Source organism: Vulpes lagopus, chromosome 11 (assembly GCF_018345385.1).
Source record: "Vulpes lagopus strain Blue_001 chromosome 11, ASM1834538v1, whole genome shotgun sequence".
NCBI lineage: Eukaryota > Metazoa > Chordata > Mammalia > Carnivora > Canidae > Vulpes > Vulpes lagopus.
Window position 1 is genome coordinate 41003810 of NC_054834.1, and position 24768 is coordinate 41028577.

Sequence of the window (24768 nt, forward strand, 5' to 3'; positions counted from 1 at the left end):
AAAATATATTTTTTGCCTTATTGAAAATAGCACTGAATTTCAGGCTTTTCAACATATAAAGCCGATTACAAAAAAAAAAAAAGAAATAAGTTCTCTATTAATTTCTGGCTATTATTTGTGGGCTACCATAAATTCGAACAGCTTAGGTAAGATATTTTAGAGAAGTTCAACTATTTCTTATGACAAAAATGCTATCTAAAGTGTGTGCTTTTTGTACTGATCCAATTTTCAACATTTCTCAGATAAGCATATCAGTGTAAGTAAATTATTTGTTTTAAAAAATTAAGCAATCATCTTTAATACATTCATGTGGTTGGAGCTCTCTATGAACCATGGTTTGAATACCTTGAATAAACTAGATGTAAAGGTTCTTGACAATTTGAGATTTTTCATAGGAAATCTCCTTGCTTTTGATACATTTAATATAAATCTTTACTTTTATGCAATCAATAAGTAGTTTATGGTCAGCAATAAAACTCATTGCATTTTGCTCCAAATTTCAGGGATACCTTATCAGATGATAACTGAAAAAGTGAAAAGAAAATTTTATATAGAAAAACGTTTCATTGTGGAAAAAATAAAAGTTTAGATAATCAGAACACATATCTAATATGGCTCATACATTATTTGGTTAAAGAAAATTTGAATTAGACTTTCAAAAATATAGTCTAACACCATTTGCAGGATTCAGTAACTTTAATCTGTTTGGGTGACTATCCCATGGGGGGAAGCTTAGGAATTTCATTTATTTCACTCACTATTTTGAATATCAGAAATGGAACAGAATACTAGAAGTCAGTGGATGCTAAATATTCTGCAATGAAAGGGCTAGGTTCATACAAAGTAGTTTTTCATATTAAATATCCACAGTGTTCCTGCTGAGAAAACAATGATTGATCTAGACGTCAGATATAATAAGAATGGCTAAACTCAATGATAAAAAAATAGAGATTGAAGCTTTCACTCACACATACACACACACAAAATCTATTATATCTGTCCTTCTACTAGTGAAAGGAAAGTTGGTACAGAAATTTTTTAAATTCAAAAATATGTTTTACACAAGTTCTCAATGTTTCTAAACCTAATTTATACTCTCTGCCCCATTTAATATACCATTCTATCCTTCTTTATTTTGAGGTTTTTCTGCACCACCTCCCAGCACTCCAAAAAAACTTATTCCTTTATTACCTTTGTGCTAAGATATAAATATTACAAAAATTTTCTTTTAAGGGTGTTTGCACTGTGAGAGATATTCTATCCATCTCTCTCACTTCTCACTTTTTCTCTCTCAATTTGAAACTTGAAAGTTATAATCCTCTGTTTATTTTTTTAAAGAATTTTATTTTATTTTATTTATGATAGTCACAGAGAGAGAGAGAGAGAGAGAGAGAGGCAGAGACACAGGCAGAGTGAGGAGAAGCAGGCTCCATGCACCGGGAGCCCGACATGGGATTCGATCCCGGGTCTCCAGGATCGCACCCTGGGCCAAAGGAAGGCACCAAACCGCTGCGCCACCCAGGGATCCCTAATCCTCTGTTTAGAACACTTTCTGTGTTCTAGGCTTTAGAGCAGACACATGTGGGGTTGCTACTCAGGAAACAGGCATTATCTTGGTTGTCCATAAAAAAATAAATTTAAAAAAACCTTCATTTGCTAAACATTTTAACTAAAATGATATATGCAATCTCTTAACAGAGAACATGTTTTGTCTTAAATCTAGTCTACATTTTACACATTGCTGGGTTTTGCATAATAAGATACATTGCTTATTGGGCTAGGAAAGATGTAAGACAATGTAAGAATAAAAACTGCCTATAATTAGTAATACAAAATTCAAAAAATGAAGAGTCAAAAGGTTACTGCCATTTAGTATTCTTCAGCATGATGTAAGATGTGGCCATGATAATATCATAAGCCAAAAATTCATCACTAATACCACCTTGATTAGTGGCTAAGTAAAACAACGGTTTTGGAAAGTGAGATGATGCTGGAAGCATGTCAGCAGCGTCACTTCACATTAAATGTTACAATTTGGTTTGATTAAAATTTGGCTATAGCTGGTACAGAGAATGAGCATGGTGACTTAACAAAATTAAACTCTGATTTTAAGCAGCTGTAACTGAAACATGAATATTACAGAAATAATTCAAATGAAATTGGTTCTTACAAGTTTTTTTGGTTCTTTTTGATGTTTATGTAGTTATATGTAGGTGTGTTACTGCCCATCATTATATTTCTTTCTTCTTCTTCTTCTTCTTCTTCTTCTTCTTCTTCTTCTTCTTCTTCTTCTTCTTCTTCTTCTTCTTCTTCTTCTCTTCTTCTTTTCTTCTTCTTCTTCTTCTCATTATTATTATTATTATTATTATTATTATTATTATTATTAAGGTAAGCTTCACATCCAGCGTGGAGCCCAATGCAGGGCTTAAACTCATAAGATCAGGACCTGAGCTGAGATCAAGAGGTGGATGTTTAACCCACTGAGCCATGCAAGTGCCCCGACATTTCTTTCTCTTTAAAATAAAGTGTATTGCACATCACCAACCAATCAGTCACCCCATCCAGAAACCTCAACATTTCTCATCCTTCCACCATATCAGTGCTGTCCAATTTGTCACCACATCCTCTGTATTACGACCCATATGACTGTTTCTGAAATGTGTCCCTATTTATTTGTCCCCACTGAAACTACCTTAGTTTAATGAGATCACATCTCTCCATTTGAACATCCTTTAAATCATCTTGCCTTAGTGTGCTTATCAGTTTATCCTCTTGCTCTTAGTTCTGTTTTCCAAAACATAGATCTGACCATATCATGCCCTTTCTTGGAAACCCTCAATGGCTTTTCACTGCCTTCACAACAATATCCAGATTTCTTAACACACAGATTGCTTAAAGACTTGGCTGTGACCTACTGATCTGTCCCATTGTTCCATCCACATGTCCCCTCCTCTCACTGGAAACCCAACCTCTGTGACACTCTGCTCCCACTTTGGCTAAGTTGCATGACCACTGTCTCATATAGACTTTATAAGTCTTGGTCTTCTATTTATTTGTTCCTCCTAACACACTCCTAAAGGTGTGGTTCTTAACTGGGGATGATCTTGCCCCCAGAAGACATTTAGCAATATGTAATATATCATTATTACATCTGAAAGTGGAGTGCTACTGGCTTCTAGGAGTAGAGTCCAAGGATGCTGCTACATATTCTATAATTGGCAAGACAGACCCTGAACAAAAGAATTATTCAACCCAAAATGTCATGGTGAGGAAGTAGAAAATCCTGTTTCAAGGAAAGAATGTCATCTTTTATGTTAAAATTTTTAGCACCTAACAGAGGCCCCGACATTTAAAAGGTGTTTTTAAAAAGTGTACTAAATGAATGTACATGCAATATAGTGTTTGGACTATGAAAATTAAATACTAAAATGGACGGTTTGGTTACAATTTTAAAAGTTAATTTTCCATAGTTTATCCCTTCCTCTGTTCCTAAGCACATATATCCTTCGTTGGAATACCTTGTCACCGACCACACATTTCTAATATTCCATCAAACATTTTGTTGTTCTACCTCTGAAATACATATCAGATAAGCACATTTCTGTCTCCATTGCCACCATCTCCCTTGAGGTCAAAGTCATTTTTCATTCTAAGTAGTCTTCTAAGTGTGCTTTTCTGTTGATGTATCTCTTTCATTTATTTGTATACAGAAGTCAGTGATCATTTAAAAAAAAATTAACTTGATCATGTTAGTCCTCTGTTTTAAATTTGGCAGTTTTCCCATTTATTTTAAGATAATAGTAATTTTTAAAAACCCTAATATGATATTCAAGACTCCATGTGTCGTTTTGTGCTTAGTTTTTCCTTATGTAATTCAGCTACGTCTACACTAGTCTTTCTAATTTTTTTGGATTTTGTGAACATTGAAATTAGAATTCCCAACTATGCTCAGGTGCCCTCGAAATCATAAATAATTATCTAATGTTCTTTATATTCTCCAGTCATTATTAATGGAAATGTAAAATATTTACTTAATAAAAATAAAATATTAGGTTTAATAATTACAAAGAGCTATAGCCTATAGTAAATATTCAAATAATGGAAAACACCAGTGAACAGTACTGGGCAGCATTTGAATAACATAACATTCAGATAGCCTAGCAAGGTTAAAAGCAATGCACAGCATCGCTTGTGAAATTGCCAAATTAAGGATTTATTTCATTTCTAGAACTTGACATTTCTTGGAACACTCATAGGATTTGTAAATAGTATGACATAAACTTCTTAAACACATATTTTATTTTTAAGAAAAATTCACCTTTAGCAGTATACAAACCCAAAACACATACTATATTGTGGGAGATAGTTAAAACCAAGACAGATGAAAGACTGTGACCAAGTCTTTTCTACTTGACATTGTCTGGTTCCCCGAAATGTTAGCTTTAACCTTCCTTATGTACTTTGGAATTTTTCTAATTTCCCAACTGATTGTTCTCAGGACTAAGCTACAGAAAAACATTTCAATTTCTCAAGAAATACCAGGAAGGCATTCCATATTGGAACACTATGCCACATAGTCATTCTCTCTGAAATTCATGGCCACCATGTTGCTCTCATAATTCAGAGTTTTTATTTCTGGTCCCTCTGCCTGGGATGCCCCTTCTTTCAGTCTTTATAGGACTCTCTTGAATCAATTCAGATTGTAGTGGGAAGGTCTTTTCTTCAAAGAGGTTATGCAGGACTGCCGTTCTAAGCCACATCCCCAGTTATTATCATTTCTCTGTCTCTATCTCTGTCTCTGTTTCTCTCCACCTAGCTAGGTGTGTTGCATCAAAATATAAAGGTAGTATGCATTATATTTGGTCCTGCATTTACTTGTTCAATATCTGTTCAGTAGGTGACAGCCATTCAGCACATTGACCAACAAAAATGATCCCCATTCTAGCTTTGGTTTATAAACAAAAACTTAAAAAAAAAAAAAAATAAAATAAACAAAAACTTAAAAAAAAAAAAAAATAAAATAAACAAAAACTTTCTCCAAACCATTTGGAATTTTCACTGAAATTGTGTGTACTCTGTAGGGTATACACACCATGACCATTATGTTTAATTCTATCTTTAGGTTTAAGCAGAGTCCCTGAAACTTGAGAAGCAGTGTGTAAGTGTTCTTTAAATGAATTAATGGTAAATGCTTTCTCATCACCTTTTGCAATCTAGCTTTAACAAAAATAGAAAATCTAATATTGTCTTTTGCTGCCTACACCCTAATTAAAAGTTCAGGGCTTATTAGACTTTAGATAAGAGTTCTTCCATTCAGGCTCTGTGGCTAGGTATTAAAAAGGTAGATGAACAGCAGCAAATACCAAGTGTATTAGTTTTCTATTGCTACGGTTAACAAATTACCAGAAACTTTGGCTTAAAACAACACAAATATATCATCCAAGAATTCTAGAGGTCAAAAGTCTAAAGTGGGTCAGCATGGCTGCATTCCTTCTGGGGTTCATTGTGGACAATCTTTTAAATTCCTTACCTTTTCCAGCCTTTAGAGACTAATCGTATGCTGTGGCTCATGGCTCTTTCCTCCATCTTCAAAGCCAGGAGTGTAACATCTTCAAATCTCTTTTCATCTCTTACCTCTCACACTATAATCACATCTTGTTCTCTGAATCTGACTCTCCTACCTTTCCTCATAAAGATACTTGTAAATAGATTGGGCCCATCCAGATAATCCAGAAGAATCTCTCTATCACAAGGTCCTTAACTGGATTACATCTGCAATGTCTCTTTTAATATGTAAGGCAGCACTCTTAGGTTTAGGAGATTAGGACATAAACAACTTTGGCGAGTCATTGTCCTGAATATCACACCAAATAATCCAGTTCTCCCATTTGAATGGAAGTAATCACTCATTAATTTATTCACTCAATATATATATGCAGTTTACTCCAGGAACTGCAATGAGGCAAGATTTCTTCAGAACATTGGAAAGGGAAAGATGATAGGTTACATAGCTAGGTTAATAGCATACAGGATGACAGAATGAGAAATTTTTTTTTTTTTATGGATCAATGGAAGGGGCTTCGGGAATGATCAACGCTACTTCTAGTAGTGTTTATTTATTTTTAAAGATTCATTTACTTATTTGAGAAAGAAAAATAGAGAGACAGTGGTGTAGGGGTAGAGGGAGAGAGACTGAGAAAGAGACAGAGACAGAGAGAAGGAGGGGAGATAGAGGAGAGAAAGAAGAGAGAGAATCTCAGGCAGACTCCTTGCATGTGGGGTCTGACACAGGGCTGGATCCCAGGACCATGAGATCATGACCTGATCTGAAATCAAGAGAAGGATGCTTATCCAACTGAGCCACTCAAGTGCCCCTCTGATAGTGTTTACAAAAACTTTTCCCCAATTCCTTCTCTCTCCCTTGTTTTGGCCCCTGAAATCATAATTTGTTTTCATGATCAGGCTTTTATTTTATATCCATATGATTAGCACTGATAATTAAAATAACTATCAGTTTAGAGAAAAATTAGTTGTAAAAAAAAAATCCTGTGCGTCTTTTTAAAGATATTTTGAAACTGGCCTCATTGAGTCTACTTTACCTAGATTTTAATTTGACTGATGATTGTGGTTATAAAGGTTTTATTTCTAAATAAATGGAGTTTTTAACATAATTTCCAAGGATATTTTGATTGTAGTATTGTTTTACTAATGTTTAATTTTAACCTTCTATACTTAAATAGAGATTTTTTTTAGTCCTTTTAGTTTAACATTTCCACACTTGGGATACTGAATGGTTTTGGAATATCTGTACTCAATGTAGTGTCTTTAAGAACACCAGAATGCAAAAACTCTATGTTTAGTAAAGAATTTAACCTTGTCCAAGAAGAGTTCTAGCCTTTATTCTTGGCTCCGAAGAGGTGATCATTGTCTGCCTTGGGCTAGCCAGGTATTAATAATGTGATTAAGAGTGAAGGGTGGCCACATCAGAAAGACCAGTGACGTCGATTAGTGTGGAGACTTCGAGTCACAAAGTATTAGTACATGTGGAGACTGGGAACCACTACATGAGCAATCAGTCAATCATGTCTACATAATGGGGCACCAGTAAAAACACTGAACACCAATGCTCATGTGAGCTTAGGAATATCCTGCATGTATTGTCACACAATGAAGTTAAGAAATAGCATGACTCCACAAGCATAAGACTATGGAAGCTCCACATTTGGTAGTTCCACAGATTCTGCCCTAAGCAGTTCTGCTTTTGGTTGATGTTAATCTGTATTTTTCCCTTTTGGTAAAGTGAGTACAATAGTTTTCAGTGAGTTTTTTGAGTTCTTCTAGTGAATCATTAAACATGACAATAGTTTTGGAACCCCAAGACTTGCAACTGGTGTCAGAAGTGAAGATGATCTTAGGACTATGCTTCTCCTGACTGAAGAGTTGACTAAAGTCTTCATATTTCCTGATATTTGTGTGAATAATATGCAAATCTACTTGGGCTAGGATATTAATGAGGCTTTTATCGTAAAGAAAGGAGACTTACTACAGGCTATAAAGCATTATTTTTTTTTAAAAGGTGGTAAACAGTTTGTTAGATTGTTGACTCTTTCCACAATATAAGTGGAAACTAAACAATAAATTTGCTCTTCTTATTATTCAAACTCTTTGCAAAGGCACTCTGTTCTTTTAACAAATATGAAATAATCAGCAATATTCAAACCTTCTAAAGTGTTGTCCTTCAAAGTTTTATGTGACACTCTCATTAAACCAATAATGTTCCCTGTAATTAGGCCAACTGCATAATTATTGTCCAAACTAGGATACTTTTGATACTGAAAGGGAATTCTATTTATAATTCCTATGTAAAAGAGGCATAAAACATGACTACTCAAATAAAAGATGATATATGATCACTGAACTTCTATCTTAGAATGGAGGCAGATTTGCCTAAGAAACTATAGTTAGGCAAAATGCAAACAAAACAAGACTCAGAAATATCATGAGTAAATTTTATAAAGCATATCTAACATTGAACTTTAAAATTTGAGAATAAGATACATATGGATTATTTCATTGCTTTTAGATTATGCAAATTGCCTTTTTAAAAATATGAATTTTTCAAAGGATCTTATTTTTCACATGTAATGAGACTATATTACCCACATGATAATCTTAAATGAGGAAAAGTCAAAAGGCGATGACACTGATTTTTTTTTTTTCCTGGCTTCATCATTGCCTTGGTTGCAAACATGTGACTTGGGTTTCAGTCTATTCCCAGCTGTGTTTTTCCTGTTTTCAAAAACAACCATGCAGTGTGTCGAGCACTGCAGTTATAAAGAAAAATAATCTTTGGTTTACTTAGGGAACTTGCAATCTGGAAAAAGAGACAGGGACGTAAACAAATCATTATAATTTAATGTGGCAAATGTTATATATCTACACAATATTAAAGAAGCATAAAGAAAAGCAAAACTAACTCCAGTAGTGCAGTCAGGGAAAGTGCCACCCAAGACTATGAATGAATTTGTTTAGTAGGTGGGAAGAGATGAGGAATATTTTAAGGAAGAGAAAATGTGTGAAAAATATTTAAAAGTACAAAGGCAAAACCTTGCTCAGAAAATAATGAGCAGCTACATTGGGCTAAAGTGCAGATGCCATGGTGAAGGGAAAAGGAAGAGAGGGCTATCTAAGACACAGAGGCCAGCCTACAGGAGGCTGGGCTGACACAAGCCATCAAAGATTTCACAGTAAAGAAATAAGATTAACCAAGGGATAATTAATGAAATAACTCTGGCATAATTGTAAAACTGGTGAGATGTTGAGGCATATACTAGTGTGCATCATATGGGCAAAACAGAATGGATACATGAACTAAGGAAAGGTAAGACCAGAAGTAAGAAACGCTCAGATATTGAGTCAACAGGACTTTGCAGGCCTCTGCTTGTGCATGCTGTGTACAAGGGTGCACATGTCAAGGCTTCCATTCACAAAGTAGACACTGTAGAATTTTAAAAATTGTTATGCTTATGACACATGGTGGTAACATATTTAGTTTTAACAAAAACTCTAACAAAACTGTCATAATATTCTACAAAATAAAAGTCAAGAGTCCTGAGTGATGGGTACCACTTTCTACTTCTCACAGAGGTGTCTCTTAGCCTAACTAACTGAAAATTTGTGACAGAAGGAGGGATCAATACAGTTTCCAATTTCTGGTTTGTGAGGGTGTAGAGATAAACTCTAAATATATCAAATCAAGAGGGAGGTAAATAAGATGGGTCTGATTTGAATATGTTTCACTTTGATATGCCTTGGGTTGCATACAATGATATCTGGTAGTTAGAAATAAAAAAAAAACTGGAATGTAGGAGAAAAAGGAAGGGTAGAAACATAAATTATGCTAAGTAATAATTTTGATCGTATGAGTGAAAAAGCAAGGACTACTTTGCAAATGAAGAGAAAAGAAACTGAGGGTACAATTCTTCAAATGTTCAATGACCAATAGTTAGAAGAAAGGAAGATAAGAAATTATATAATGAGAGGTCTTAATCAGGTAGCAGGTCATATATTCAAGAAAATGTGCTATTAAAGAAGACAAAGCAATGGACAGTTTCATGGAAGAAAGAGTGATCAAAACCATTACAAATGAGGAATATCTCTTAAATATGTAGAAAGCCAAAATGACATAGTACATTTAGAAATTAGATCAACTTTGGGGCAGCCCGGGTGGCTCAGCGGTTTAGCGCCGCCTTCTACCCAGGGCGGGTTCCTGGAGACCTGGGATCAAGTCCCCCTACGCTCCTTGCATGGAGCCTGCTTCTTCCTCTGCCTGTGTCTCTGCCTTTCTCCCTGTGTGTGTGTCTCTCATGAATAAATAAATAAATAAAATCTTTTAAAAAATTATATCAACTTTAACTTTAACCAAATCAGGATCATGAGAGAGGTGAAAGCAAAAAGTTTACTTCAGCGACTTGAGTGAGGGGGATGAGAGGTGGAATAATAAAAAACTCTCCTTCAACAAATGTGATTAGAGAGAACTATCAGTATCTAAGAAAGATCTCTGGTCCTACTTTTTGATGGTAATCAACATTTTAGGCTCCCTTATTCAACATTCACGGAATGTTTACTGACAACCACTATGTGCTGAGCACTCTTTCAAGTAAAGAAAGAAACAATTCACACAACTTGCTTTCATGGGGTATACAGTGCAAACTTGCAGGGTTAAAGATACGAACTAATACAAAATGCTGAGAATGTTAAAAAGGAAAAATATGATGAGCCTAGCTTATCAAATAAGATAAAACTGAATAGAAGAGTTTGTCTTGGGAAGGAGCAAAAACATTCCTCTTTGAGACAACTGGCCAAATAAAGCAGAGGTGGCATATAGGTAAATTAAAAATAAGCTTTCTAAAAAAAGAGAGAGAGAAAGTAAAACTCATAAACAGAGTAGAAGTGATTGTCAGGGGTTGGGAGATGAGAGAAATAGGGAGAATTTGGTCAAAGGATACAAACTTTCAGGTATAGGAAAAAATAAGGTTGAATGATCTAATGGTAACAAGGTGATTACAGTTGGCTAACACTATATTGTAAAACTGAAATTTGCTAAGAGAGTAGAATTTACCTGTTCTCACCACTGACCCCCAACCAAATAAAAGCACCATAAACTAAGAGAATAAGCTTTGGCGAAGACAGTATATGTCTTTCTCATTCTCTTTAAAAGTTATTTTTTTAACACAATGTAATAATGAATAGTGACTATTCAACACATATTGTTAAATAAATTAATATTTATACCTGATAATTCCATTTTAATCTCAAAATAAAGCAATATGTTATGCCTTGTTTTTAATAAATAAATAAAATCTAAAAACAAACCAAAAAAAACCAAAACAACAGGGGATCCCTGGGTGGCACAGTGGTTTGGCACCTGCCTTTGACCCAGGGCGCGATCCTGGAGACCCGGGATCGAGTCACACGTCGGGCTCCCGGTGCATGGAGCCTGCTTCTCCCTCTGCCTGTGTCTCTGCCTCTCTCTCTCTCTCTCTGTGACTATCATAAATAAATAAAAATTTAAAAAAAAGAAAAAACAAAACAACCACAAAATATATATCTTAAAAATACAAACATGTACACATTATATAGTCACACAAACATACATCCTGAACTTTGGGAAAAAAATAAGTCACATACAATCACTTATTATTTTTGCTCTTGTTGCAGTTTTGCTGAGATAATTTACAAAATTTTTGTTCATGTCAAAAGATAGAGGTTTAAATAAATCCAGGAAAATAACTAGCCTCAGTAGTTAGGAAAAAGGAGAAACATACAGGCAATATATTCCATGTAAATGATTGATAATTTCAGGGTTGTAATGGTTCATTCAAACTAACTGAATTGTTTCTCCAGCTACTTCTGTTAGAGTTGCAGGTTTTATTTATTTATTTTTATTTAAATTCAGTTTGCCAACATATATTATAACACCAAGTACTTAGATGGGAGAGTTGCAGGCTTTAAAGGATTATTCATCTCCAGATGCTCAGAAAGGTCTATCAGAATACATTTAGGTTCTAGAAGATCTGTATAAGTCATGAGTAAGGAAAACATTCAAATAATTTTTAAAAGCAATACATTTAGCCCATTTAATAAAACTGGACTAATATTATAACCACATCAGGTAGAGCGATATTTAAAATAAGAAAAGTGCTGCCTGTACTTGGAAGGAACACAGGAAATAGTTTCATTCCTTCCATTTCCAAAGGTGGATTTATTTTTATATTTACATTGATAGTTTTAATTTTCCTTCAAAATGCATGTAACATTTTGACATTTAATATTATACACTAATATACAACAGTATGTGTATCTATGTGTTACTAAGAATATTTTCACATTTTTATATCTCTCTCGCTTTGTTTTGGCCAACTCATTCAAAGCAATAAACATTTTTCAGTATTTATTGTCTTTCAACAATCTGTTGGGTCCCAGGGACATAATGATGAATAAAACACAGACCTTTTCCTCATAGATTGAATAGTATATGTGAAAGGGTCAGAGAATTAAGAAAACAAAGAATATAATAAAAATGTATTGTTTCTTTAAATTGATTTTTTACTTAATATTCTAACATGATTATTATCTGATATTATTTTCTATAACATCATTTCAATTAATACATTATTTACTGTTGTTAATATATAATTAGCATGACCTATCCCCTATCATAGAACATTTACGTCTTTCTATTTTGGATTTAGGCTATAATATTGCAATTAAAAGAAAGATATTTTTCTGAGTTTTCTTTATCTCTCTGGACCTCAGAAGCCAGAGCAGGTTAAAGAATATTGATTTTTTTATATACTAATTAGTTAATGAAGTTGTATAATCAAAGCTGGACATCGAGGAATTAAATTATTTAGAAGGATATAAAACAATATTGTTGCATAAAAAGTGGTAACTAATTGGATAATAGAGGTTAATAACAAAAGACATCAAATATGATGAGTTTGCCCTTATAAGACTAGTTCAGTTTAAAATATTATTGAAAGGCTACTAGGCAATTGTATTACAAAGAGGAGGAAGTCACCATCCCTACCTGTTATGGACTGAATGTTTATGTCTCCCAAATTCATATATTGAAGCCCTAACCTCTAATGTGACTTTTACTGGGGACAGGTCCTTTATAAAAGTAATTTGGGTTAGATGAGATCATGAGGTTTGGTGTTCTCATGATGAGATTAGTGCCCCTGTTCCGAAGAGGCATCAGAGAGCTCTGTCTCTTGCTTTCTCTCTCTCCCTCTCCCCTTGCTCACACAGAAGAGGTCATGTGAACACATGGCATGATGGAGGCAACCTCCCACCCAGGAATAGAGACCTTTTCAGAAACTGACCGTGTTGGCATCCTAATCCAAAACTTCTGGTTTCCAGAATTCTGAAAACATAAATTCCTATCATTGAAGCCACTGTCTATGGTATTTCGTTATGGTGACATAGTGACTAATAATCTACCCTTGGGAAACAAACCAAAAACACAATCTTAAGTGAATAGGACTCATATTGGAGACACACCCACATAGCATACTAGACAAAAAACCTAGCTGATGTGGTGAATTTAGGGGAAGTACATATTCTGTAGAAGATTATGCCTCAAATGGTGAATCAAAGTCAACCAGAACCACAGGCTAGGAAGGGATGTTTCATCTGAAGAAAAAGCATAAGCAGGAACGTGAATATTCACAGCAAATCCACACAGGTTGGTATTTGTGATGGGCAGAATTGTAGGGCCACCTCTCTAAGACTTTCACTTCATTCTCTTGGTTCCAGAAAGAAATGTGAACATGAGGAGATAATCACTGCTATGATAAGGTTCTTAATTGACTTTGAGTTCATCTGGGCATATCTGACCTAAAGAAAGAAGCCCTTAGTAGGCTCTGGGGTCTTCCTGAAGAAAGAGAGACTGACACGTGAGAGAGCCTGGAAGGAGATCCCAGGGATGGGAACTGGGAAGAGCCATCCCTGGCCAAGAGGTACCAAGAGAATGGAGAGCACAGCCCCACCACTGCAGGAGGATGAATACTGTCATCCACGCTGTGAGCAGGAAAAATGCATAGCCCAACCAACAACTCAATTTCAATCTTGTGACAATTTGAGCAGAGGACCCAGATTCCTGACCCACAGAAAGTAAGTCTCCCCTGTTTTAAGCAACTCACTTTGGTAGCTTGTTAGGTAGCAGTAGAAGCTACTACATTAGTAGAGACCGTAAAACGTACAACTAAAAGAAGCTAGATCAGAGGAGAGGCAAATAGGATTTCATGAATCTTCTGAAGCATTTTTTTTTTATAAATTTTTTTTAAATTTTTATTTATTTATGACAGTCACAGAGAGAGAGAGAGAGAGGCAGAGACACAGGCAGAGGGAGAAGCAGGCTCCATGCACTGGGAGCCCGACGTGGGATTCGATCCCGGGTCTCCAGGATCGCGCCCTGGGCCAAAGGCAGGCGCCAAACCGCTGCGCCACCCAGGGATCCCTCTTCTGAAGCTTTTTAAGGAAGCCTGGACTTTATTATGTGGTTCACGGAGATATTTCTGAGTGATTACAAGCAAGGGGGTGGGAGGTCAGATTTCATGTGTTCAAGCTTGTTCCGGCTGCAGTTTAGAGACAGATTTGTGCGGATTACTGCTGATCACATACAAGGCTGCTGTTCTCACCTGGGAAATATGTGAGTAGAGTCTGGGGAGATCAAAAGTGGTCAGAGTGAAGTGAATGCATTAATCAAAATTAACAGGTGAAATGACAGGCATGGGTGTCATATAGATGTCAAAGATAAAGGGATAAAAAATTGTCGAGAATGACTCTGAGATTCTACCATGTATGTCCAGGTGAATGGTGAGCTACAACCTTTCATGGAAATACAGGAGGAGGAGCAGAATTGACTTGGCGAATGTGACACATGATGAATTAAATTTTAAAATACGGTATTTGGGGTGTCTACAGAAGAAAATGTGAAGAATAAATGATGTCCCAAATCTGTTGTTCCCTTTTGTGTGAAAAATTAATTCATAACCTTCTTCTTGGAAGAAATTAGCATTTCTGATAAAATGTTCAAGCAATTTCAAGATAAACTTTTAATGCCATTCAGACTGATTCTGGGAAATGAATCCCCCTCCCACTCAGTTGTCAATCAAAGAATCTAATGATTTAAGTTTTTTTTTTCCCTGTTTTAATTTTGTATGGATATTCTATGATTCTCCCCCCACTTCTTTAGATGTCTCTCACAAGCATAAATCTTAACTTGCCTGTTTCAGGAATCAGCCCTTATATCAAGATTAAAATAATACTTGCATATATGGTCCTATCCAAATAATCTGAAAATTTAATTTTAGACAATGATCTGTCTGCTAAGAAGTTAGTGATATCAGTCCCCATACTGTGCAAAAGAACAGACTATGAGATAGAGCTGGTGGTGCCCAGGAAGGAGACAAAATGGGACAATGACAAAGCTGAGAACCAGAAACACAGAAGAGCCTTGCTGTGTGAAAACATGGATCAAAATTTAAATATTATAGTTTGTGGCAGTTATGATGGTAAATTATTACACATATTAAATCATCATATCTATATAAACATTATAATTTGAATAATTATTGAAAAACTGCCTTTGCAATTCTATTTATAGACAAGTTTAAAAGCTAGAATTGGGCTCCCAATCCAGCCAAATTAAAAAAAAAAAAAAAAAGAAAGAAGACAGAAAGGAAGAAATGACTGAGTTACTAGACTATCCAGAAAATTAATTCACCAGTGAAAAGAATCATGCAAGAAGAACTGGCTGAAGGCACTATGGGCTGATGATGCTCATATTTAACCTCAAATCAGTTGGCCACAAGTACTTTCACTTGAGGTAAAATCAAAGGTGACATGGGAAAACAGGTTGTTTACTTCACCAAAATCAAAGCTGCCCTGTGAGTCATTAAATCACCAGGAGATCCTAATCACAGAATCATTTCTGATTTGGCTGGTTATCAACTTTGGTGAATATTAATTTATTAAGAAAGTCTCAAACCAGATTCCTGCCTGACTCCTGAGAATGAAGTAGCTCCACAATAGAACCGGAGGAGGCCCCGTTTCATAAAATCAGGCATGACCACTTTGGATGAAATGTCAATAATTGTGCAGAAAAGGTTTTGTGCTCATCCATCCACCTATTAATCTACATGTCCATTCATATATGCATTAATTGCTTGCCTTCTACGCCTTTTCTGAGGTGCTGAGGATTCATAGTGAACTAACCAGAATCCCTTCCCTCGTGAAACTTACATTTTATCAGAGGAGGTGGATTTTAAACAAATATTACAAAATTAATATTTCTAGTAAAAATATCATACATGCCACAAAGGGGACTATGAAAGAGAAAAAAAACAGGGACATATAGGTATATATATCCTGTCAAAATTTGTGAGATGAAGGGAAGTTTCTTCAAAGAAATTTGAAGAACAAAGGAAAGGAACTAGAAAAAAAAAAGGGATAAAATGCTTTCCAATGAATAAAAGAAGCATGAAGGCTCATGGCCAGTGTATCTTGCAAACTCCACATACTAAAACAGCCTGCAGAGAATCTGTGGGTATGATGAGAACAAAGAAGAAAAAATAATTTGACACCTTTTGTTATTTGGTAGTATGTCCCAAATCAACATTCTCATTTACAAAAATATGTGCATTATTGATAAATAAGAAATATACATTTTTTAAGATTTTATTTTTAAGTAATCTCTCTCTACACCCAAAGTGGAGCTCAAACTACAGCCTAGAAATCAAGAGTCATACACATCACCCACTAAACAGCCAGGGACTCCAAGAAATATGCATTTAAATATTCAATATATCGAGATTGATATATATTTTGTTGTTATGTTATTGTAATGGAGACGCCCAGGTAATAGTTCAGTGTCATAGGGTAATCTCTAAAGAATTGTGATAGAATTAGTGATAATATATTATTATCATGATAGGAATAGCTTTTATCAACTATACAACAGCACATCATTTAAAATAAGTCTAAGGCTCTCTTCCTCTTCGGAGGCGGAGAGCCCGTTTGCGCAAACGTCCAATAAACCCTCTTGCTAATTGCATCTGCCTGTCTGGGGTCTGAGTTTCTGGGGCGTCCGCCGGGACACGTTGGCACCCGTGAGCCAGGGTCCAACATTTGGGGGCTCGTCCGGGATCCGAGACACCCCAGGCTCAATCCTAAGACCGGTAGGAGGTAAGACCGAGCTCGCTAAATGTCATATCTGTCTCGTCAGTTTGTCTGACTGGCCGGGTCTGTGCCGGGTCTGTATTGTGCCTGCAGGACGCTGTACTCTGTATTTGGACCAGCGGGGGAGGCAGACGTGCCCTGAGACCCCTGGTCCCCCTCCGGAGTCGGACTCCGGAGTGGTCTGGAAGAGGAACGGAGCCCCGGCACTCCCTCCTCTTCAGGGACGGTCGTTGTTCGCGACCGCTCCCATCTGAATCCGCCGTGCCAGTCCTGTCATTCGTGTGCGTCTGTCTGTTCTGTGTCTTTCTTCCTGTCCTCTTCCTCACCGCTCACCTCTTTTCTCCACCCGCGGGGCAAACTGTAACCACCCCTTTAAGCCTCGCTCTAGATCACTGGAAAGAAGTCGCCGGCGAGTACACAACCTTTCGGTCGAAGTCAGAAGACGAAGATGGGTCACCTTCTGCTCCTCAGAGTGGCCGACTCTCAACGTCGGGTGGCCCAGGAATGGAACTTTTAATATTGATATTATCTTGCAGGTGAAGGCCCCGGTCTCTCAGCCAGGACCCCATGGGCACCCTGATCAGCTCCTGCAGACTCTCCTCACCACGGAGGAGAGACCCCGCGTCTACAGAAAAACGTCCCCGGGGCGGATGGGAGGCCGACCCAGCTGCCTAATGAAATTGAGGACGTTTTCCCCTTGGTTCGCCCGACCTGGGACTACGACACTGCTGCTGGTAGGGAGCGGCTCCGTCTCTATCGCCAGGTACTCCTAGCGGGTCTCAGAGGGGCAGGGCGACGCCCCACCAATTTGGCAAAGGTACGTGCTATAGTGCAGGTTTTCTGGAAAGATTAATGGAAGGCTACCGTATGTATACTTAGAGAGAGAGAGGAGAGAGAGAGAGAGACAAAATAAAAGAGATAAAGGAAACACAATAAAGAACTGACTGGGATACTGGCCACCATAGTACAGGGCTCAGGGCAGAGTAAGTCAGGACAGAGTAAGGACCTGGGAGACAAGAAGACCACGGGTTGAACGAGACCAGTGTGCCTACTGCAAGGAAAAAGGACATTGGGTTAAAGATCGTCCAAAGAAGGGCCAAACGCAGGGACCTAAGAAGAAGCCCATTCCCGTACTGTCCCTAGAGGATGAAGATTAGGGATGTCAGGGCCAGGAGCCCCCCCCCCCAAGCCTCGGATAACCCTTAAAGTGGGGTCAACCAGTGACCTTCCTGGTTGCTACGGGAGCTCAACATTCAGTTTTAACTGAGGCAGAAGGACCCTTGAGCTCTATCTAGAAGATGCATTCTTTTGCCTAAAGTTAAGCTCTCAAAGCCAGCCTATTTTTGCCTTTAAATGGAAAGATCCTGAGACCGGATTCTCAGGACAACTCACTTGGACAAAGCTACCACAGGGATTCAAAAACTCCCCCACCTTGTTCAAAGAAGCCTTGCATCAGGACTTGGCAGACTTCCGAGTTGGCCATCCAGACCTCGTTCTCCTGCAGTACGTGGATGATTTGCTCATAGCGGCTAAGACAGAACAGGATTGTGTAAAAGGTACGGGGGCCCTGCTCGAGAGACTGGGAGGACTGGGGTCTAGGGCCTCCGCCAAAAAGGCCCAAATAGGCCAGAGACGAGTGACCTATCTGGGATATCTCCTGGAAGGAGGCCAGAGTTGGCTGACGGAGGGCCGCAAAAAGGCTGTAGCCCTGATCCCAGCACCCACTGATGCCAGAGGGCTACGAGAGTTCCTCGGCAGTGCCGGGTTCTGCCGCCTCTGGGTACCTGGGTTTGCAGAGCTGGCGGCTCCCCTATATCCTCTCACGAAATCCAACACCCCCTACCACTGGGGAAAGGAGCAACAATTGGCTTTTGACAAAATAAAAAGGGCCTTATTGACCGCCCCTGCCCTGAGCCTCCCAGATGTAACCAAGCCATTTGCGCTATATGCTGATGAACACCAAGGAATAGCCAAAGGGGTCCTAACTCAGAAACTGGGACCCTGGAAAAGGCCTGTGGCATACTTTTCAAAAGAAAATTAGACAGAGTGGCTGCAGGATGGCCCCCATGTCTCCGAATAATAGTGGCTGTGGCAGTCCTGGTAAAAGACTCAGATAAGTTGGCCTTCAGCCAACCCCTCACTGTGGTGGCCCCCCCATGCCATAGAGACAGTCATCTGCCAGCCACCTGATCGATGGCTCTCAAACGCTCGGGTCACCTATTATCAGGTCATGTTACTGAATTCCGAGCGGATACGGTTCGGAACGGCTACATCCCTAACCCCGGCCACCTTGCTTCCAGAAGCCGAGTCCCCCTCCCTGGTAATGCATGATTGCCACCAGATCCTAGCCGAGGTCCATGGCACCAGAGGGGACTTGACAGACCAGCCTTTGCCAGGTGCTGAAGCAACCTGGTACACCGAGGAGAGTAGCTTTCTACGAAATGGTGAACTTAAAGCCGGGGCGGCCGTGGTAGATAATTCACTGTCCGGGGCATCAGCAAGGCAACGACCCAGTAGCAGAGGGGAACAGGATGGCCGATGAAGCAGCACGAGCCGCTGCACTAGGCCCACAGGAGGATGGACAGAAGCCTTCCCCACCAAACGAGAAACTGCCCAGGTGGTTGTCAAGAAAATCCTAGAAGAAATTTTCCCCTGGTTTGGACTGCCCAAGGTAATAGGGTCAGACAACGGCCCCGCCTTTGTCTCCCAGGTAAGTCAGTTGGTGGCCAGATTACTGGGGATAAATTAAAAATTACATTGTGCATACAGACCCCAGAGCTCAGGGCAGGTAGAAAGAATGAATAGAACAATTAAAGAGACCCTAACCAAATTGACATTGGAGACTGGCACTAGAGACTGGGTCCAACTCCCCCCTATGGTTCTGTTCCGAGTCCGGAACACTCCCGCGCGCCATGGGCTAACTCCTTACGAGATTCTCTATGGAGGTCCCCCACCAGTAACGGACTTACTAGATTCTGCTATTGACCCTCTTGCTAACACTCCCGGTTTACAGGACAGGCTAAAGGCGCTCCAGATTATCCAGCGCCAGATCTGGAAACCCCTTGCGGGGCTGTCTACCGCCCCGGAGACACAACCTGTTCCAGATCGGTGACTCCGTCTATGTCAGGAGACATCAGTCCAGGACGCTTGAGCCCCGCTGGAAGGGCCCATACACTGTACTACTGACCACCCCAACCGCCTTAAAGGTAGACGGCATTGCTGCTTGGGTCCACGCCTCACACGTCAAGCGCGCCCCATCAACGAGCACCCCTGACGCCAGCCGGGCAGACCGGACGAGCCACTCCAATGGAAGCTCCACTGCACCCAAAACCCGCTCAAGATAAGACTTTCAAAAAATTGTTCAATGACAGTTGTTATATTCCTACCTCTCCTAGCACTCTTTACCTCCGCCAAAGGTGACCCTCATGCCCTCAAAAGGTTAACCTGGCAGGTACTAACGTCTGGTGGTGACGAGGTCTGGTCTATAACTAAGACCGCCCCCGTGGGAACCTGGTGGCCTAACCTATATCCTGACCTATGCAAGCTAACCATAGGGGCCCCTAGCCCATGGGACCTAGAGGGATACTTGGACACCTCTAGAGCCCCTAACCGAGAAAGCCCTCCAGGGCGACTGGGATTAGACCCATGGGGAGGATGTGGCACGCCTGACAGAAGGGCCATGCTCAGCACTCTTCCCTTTTATGTCTGTCCCGGGTACCACAGAGATCGCAGGCTAAATCCCACCTGTGGAGGAGGGGAATACTTCTATTGTAAAAATTGGGGGTGCGAGACTAGGGAGACCCAGGATGAGAGGCCCTCCTCCTCCTGGGATTACATCACTGTCAAGGCTAACTACACCCCCCCGGGGCTACCAGGGACTCTGCAATACTACCGCCCCGATTTTAGGGACTGACTCTTACCTGGAGCCCCAGCCGGGAACTTGGTGGGCATGCAACAAAGGCCTCACCCCCTGTGTGTCAGCTAAGGTTCTAAATAGCTCAAACGACTTCTGTGTCATGGTGCAGATCATACCCAGGGTGTTCTATCACCCTGGTGAAACTCTAGAAAATCAGTATAATGAACATCCCACCCGTTTTTGGCGCGAACCTGTCTCCCTAACCCTAGCGGTTATGTTGGGACTAGGGGTCGCTACTGGGGTGGGTACTGGCGCAGCTGCTCTGATCCAGGGCTCACGATGTTATATAGAACCCAGGCAGCTGTAGAGGAGGATCTACGGGCACTGGAGCAGTCCGTTTCTAAGTTAGAACAGTCCCTCACCTCACTTTGAGAAGTAGTACTCCAAAACAGGAGAGGCTTGGATTTACTACTCCTGAAAGAGGGAGGCCTGTGTGCGGCCCTGGGAGAGGAATGCTGTTTCTATGCAGGCCATTCTGGAGTCATCAGGGACTCCATGGCCAAACTCAGGGAAAGGTTAAATAAAAGACAAAGGGACCAGGAGGCCCAGCAGGGCTGGTTTGAAAGCTGGTTTAATCAGTCTCCCTGGTTGACCACCCTAATCTCTACCATTATGGGCCCTCTAGTTATCCTGCTCCTGCTGCTAACTTTCGGCCCCTGAGTCCTCAACTGGCCGCTCCAGTTAATCCGAGAAAGATTGTCTATTACCCAAGCTCTGGTATTAACTCAGCAATGTCGGGCCCTCCAAACTGAAGAAATAAATGTTCCCTAAGATTTTAAGGTTAAAATCAGCCCAAACAAGAGGAGGGAATGAAGAAACCTCCCCCCTTGTAAGTAAGGCGTGCCCTAATCCAGAGGCAGCCCATCCAGGCGTCTTCCTGAAATTTTAGCAACTAAAAGCATTCTGTTTACAATAAGAAAACCATTTCCCCCCACACCCTGATTGGAATGTCCCTGAATAGGTTCATGTTGACCCTCTGTGAAATCAATAACCTGAATGCTATGCAACTCCGGAGGTTCTTTTGTCTTTAAGCGGTTTTTTTTTTCCTTTTGCCTTTAAAAGATACCTGTAATTGCTAATCGGGGCTCTCTTCCTCTTCGGAGGCGGAGAGCCCGTTTGCGCAAACGTCCAATAAACCCTCTTGCTAATTGCAAAAAAAAAAATAAATAAAAATAAAAAAATTAAAAAAAAATAAATAAATAAAATAAAATAAGTCTAAGACTCAAATTTTCATTTTTTAAAATGTGAATTAATATCAAGTTTTAATAGTGATCACAGAAAGTATGCTGTAAGACAATGCTAATTTTTTTAGATTACCAAAGTTTTCCAAATTAATACTAACTATACATTCTCTGACAAAAACACCCATTAGAAAGACAACTTTTTTAAAGATTTTATTTATTTGAGACAGAGACAGACAGCCTAGGCAGGAAGAAGAGCAGGGAGGGAAGGAGAAGCAAACTTCCCACTGAGTGGGGAACCTTAAGTGGGGTTCAATCCCAGGACTCTGAGATCATGACCCGAGTGGAAGGCAAATGCTTAACCAACTGAGCCACCCAGACACCCTGACAACTTGTTTTCTAAAATGCTTTTAAATCAGCCACATTAGCTTGCATAGTCATTTTTGTAAAGTATGTGCTTGTGATTTTGAAAGACATTTAACACCTTCTGTAACTACCTTCCTTGAAAAATGTTTAGTCTAAGACAAGTTTTATATGAATTATGAACTTACTGACCTGAATATTTGAATAATTTTCAAATCCAAATTTCACTATAATGCTTCACACTATTAAATTTATTATGCTTTTATGACAGTGTTTGAATTAATAATTGACCTGCTAATCAACATTAAAAAAGAGCCTGAGTAAATGGACATTTGGAACTTTGTGAATAATCTGATTTATTAAACATTTTTAACTTTCCCTAGAGTTTATGGCTAAATCCCAAAGATTCCTTGGCTTACTTCACCCCTACTATTATCCTCCTAACCCTGCCGATATGTATGGCATTCCTTTGACCATCTTGGTGAATAGACTGGAAAAGAATAAGGTGGAAAGGAAAGAAGATACTGCAAGAATGATTCCAACCCATTCCCATCCCTTTAACATTTTCACAATAGTGTAACTAACATATACACACACAATAGTGTAGCCTATATATACACACACTAATACATATATATTATATATTAGTATACACAGACACACACACACATACACACACACTTGGCTTATGTGATTCTTTGAAAACAAACCAAAAAACCCCAAACCATCAATTAATCTAATCAAGACACACAAAGAAAATGTAAGCAAGGAAATCACCATAGTTACATATTTTTTTTAATTATAAGGCACCACTTTACACAACTCTGTACAAATAAATGTAAAAACCTAGATAAAATGAATAATTTTCTAGAAAAATCTAATTTACCAAATTTGACTCTAGAGCCTGCTATAATGCTAAACAAACCATGAAGAAAGCAGGAAATTTGGTAGTGAAAGGGAGCAACTCTAAAGGTACATATGACAGTGGATTCAGAGGAAAATACTATCAAATACATGCCTTTCTAGATCTGTGCTTTTATAAAGCTCTCATAAAGCAAATTTGTGTTTTAAAATACCTAGGCTTATGGGGAAATAGGCTAGAGGATGCTGGGGGCAGTCAGAAAGCTGCCATTGCATAGTCAAGGTGGAGCTCTAGTTTGAGAGGCCTCTGTCACCTGACACAAAGCTGGGCAGGACGCTGACCTGCCCAGGTGCACTGACCTTGAGAGCAACAATCAAGTGTCAGGGGATTGGGAGTCAAATCCTCAAGGCTTCCAGGGGGTCATGTGCCACTCAGGCATCATCGCCTTGGGATAATGGCTGTGCATGCCTAGTTCTCCCTGTCAGGGATCTGCATCAACTTAAACTTCAGCCCTTTACTTCAAGACCCCATGCAGAGGGCTCAAATGTCACAGACTGGAGATGTGGCCACTGATCCAGTCACTGCTGATTCTTCACAGCTCTGTGACCAGGAATGTGTTTTAGAGCAGCCTGGAGCGACAGAAGAACTTGTCTGAGGCAAGAGGGGAAAGGTGAAAGACTTAAGTCCTAAGAGGCTGAAAGGGGACACCCCAGGAGTCCAGACCCAGAAGACATTTGGAAATCACCGAACTTGAGAGGGTGAAGAGAGTCAGGCACCATGCAGCCTGGTGTCTTGCACTCTGCCCAGCCCACACTGCCTCTGCAGCCCCTCTGACTCAGTTCAAGGGACTGTCATTTTCATGTAGGAAAGGTCAGACATTCTTCAGGAGGCTCTCTGACAGAAAGTCCTGCCTTCCCGTCCCAGGGTGCTCACTGACTGCAGGAGTACACATCAGCTGGCTTCTTAGAAACAGAAAGGGTAGCTTGGTGATGCCAAAGACCCACATAGTTCAGAAAAGGCTCTGGCTGTCACAAGATCAAGACCTGTAGCAGCTGGAAGGCACTCAAGAAAGTATCTCTGTTACAAGAGGTGAATTCCGGCATCTGCATTAATGCAATTTCCCTTCCTTTGTTGTTAATGTTATATACCCTAGATCCACTAAAAGGACTGTGCATGAACCAACATAACTACTGCATTTTACTGTCATAATTCCTCCATTTACTAATTGTTTATGAGGTAATTTCAGTTTCGGAAACATGAATTACCCTAAAATAAACTGTTGTAAAGAGCAGATAATTCTATATGTCACTTAAAGTACTCCAGAGAATAGAATTCCATTCAAATATTTTTATATGAAGCAAGTATCAATCCCTAGGAAAAAGAAAACCCAAAAATATATTGCACAGAAACTGTACAAATATTTCACAAAACAATCTCATTTATAATATCAATTAAAAATCTAAATAAAATACTAGAAAGTAAGTTCTAGGACCTCACTTAAAGAATATTTTATTATGAGCAAGAAGAGTATTGTAAGAAGTCAGAGAGATAGGCAAAATATTAAGAAGTTTATTAATATAACTCGTGATATCAATATATGTGAGAAGAAAATTCAAATAATCTCCTTCTTGGTCACTGAAACGAAATTTGTCAAAAGGTAACACCAATTAATGGTTTAAAAAAACACTGAATAAAATAGA

At 39.2% G+C, this 24768-nt stretch overlaps 1 protein-coding gene across 4 annotated transcripts in view; it reads right to left on the bottom strand.

Moving 5' to 3' along the window:
• Positions 1–24768, bottom strand: part of BRINP3 (BMP/retinoic acid inducible neural specific 3) — a 384981-nt gene that overhangs the window by 239085 nt on the left and 121128 nt on the right. The window lies entirely within an intron of this gene.